Genomic DNA, 1,505 nt, shown 5'->3' with positions numbered 1-1,505 from the left:
TTGTAGAGTTGCTTGTTAAGCTATAAATTGTGTTTTTATTCGACCGTGACCAACGACCACATCTATTTATTTGTGAATACGAAACGGACCGATCAAAAATGGCGCCGTTGCCGGGGACGGTGTTTGTTTGACTTAGATTTCTTTTTATTGTTTTTAGTTGTGTCTTTCTTCACCTTGAGGAAGTAACACTCCTCAAGGTTTGTTCTAATTGTTTTTGAGTTGTTTGATATTTTGCATGTCTAGAAGGTTACAAAGTGATTTGTTACCTTTTGACCGTGAAATCGAAAGAACCTTGACGAACAATAGGAGACTTGTTAGGAGGAATTTGAGAGGTGTTGGTGAAGTTGTTCAACCCACTAGTGAGTTTGTCAATCCTTTCGCAATAGAAGGAGAAGAAAACCCATTACACAATACCCCACAAAATCCACCTACAATGCCGAAATTCTCGTCACACTCCGTACCCACCGAGGATAATCTACCAAATGGTACTCCTACACCGCAACATCTCACCGGAAATTTTATTGCCAAGTCCGCCTTCATCCAACTAGTTGAGAGGAGCCAATTTGGGGGGATGCCTAGTGAGGATCCTCATTCTCATATGGAAACCTTTTGCGATTATTGTGATGCTATCTCTCAAACGGGCGTGACTCAAGACCAAATTAGATGGGTCTTATTTCCTTTTTCGTTAATCGGCACCGCTAAGCAATGGTTGAAGGGCCTTGATAAGGCCACCCTTGGAATAGATTCTTGGAAGAAGTTGGCTCTAGCTTTCTACAAAAATTCTACCCACCGGAAAAGACCAACATGCTAAGAGCTCAAATTACGGGTTTTAAGCAAAGGGATGAAGAGTCTTTGTATGAAGCTTGGGAGCGGTTTAAAGGTATTTGTCGCTCATGTCCTCACCATGGACTTAGCGAATGGTTTTTGGTGCAACAATTTTGGAATGGTTTATATGAAGATTCTAGGAACATTCTCAATATGGGATCAAATGGAATGTTCACCGAAGTTGATGACAATCAAACATGGAACAAGATTGAGGAAATGGCGGTCCATAACTCACAATATAGTAGACCTCGCAAGGCTACTAGAGGAGAAAAGCATGAAGTGGACTCCGTTACTCAATTGGGTGCTCAACTTAGTGCTCACATTGACACAATCAACTTGAAGTTTGAACAAGCTATGGCTAGACTTGAGGAAAACTCAAAATCATCGAAGCATCATGTCAATGCCATGACGGCATCCTCATCAATCCCATGTGGGATATGTGAGAATTGTGGAACTTTGGGTCATGACCCAAGTGAGTGTAGGGGAACAACCGAACAAGTTAATGCTTTCCAAGCTTACAAGAGTGGTACCCCTTATTCCAATTTTTACAATGAGCAAGTTCCATCCAAATCTCTCATACAAAAGCCAAAATGTTCAAAACCCTCAAACAACATACACTCCACCACCCATGAGAAACCAAAATCAAAGACCCTTTTACAATCAAAACCAAGGTTACCAAA

At 41.2% G+C, this 1,505-nt stretch overlaps 1 non-coding gene across 1 annotated transcript; it reads right to left on the bottom strand.

The window, feature by feature from the left end:
• Positions 1-804: 804 nt before the first annotated feature.
• Positions 805-911, bottom strand: LOC141624300 (small nucleolar RNA R71). The gene has a single exon (XR_012534107.1). It is a non-coding gene; the product is annotated as a small nucleolar RNA R71 (small nucleolar RNA).
• Positions 912-1,505: the final 594 nt, after the last annotated feature.

This window comes from Silene latifolia, chromosome X, assembly GCF_048544455.1.
Source record: "Silene latifolia isolate original U9 population chromosome X, ASM4854445v1, whole genome shotgun sequence".
In the NCBI taxonomy this organism is placed as follows: Eukaryota; Viridiplantae; Streptophyta; class Magnoliopsida; order Caryophyllales; family Caryophyllaceae; genus Silene; species Silene latifolia.
This window is presented reverse-complemented; position numbering and strand designations above follow the sequence as displayed.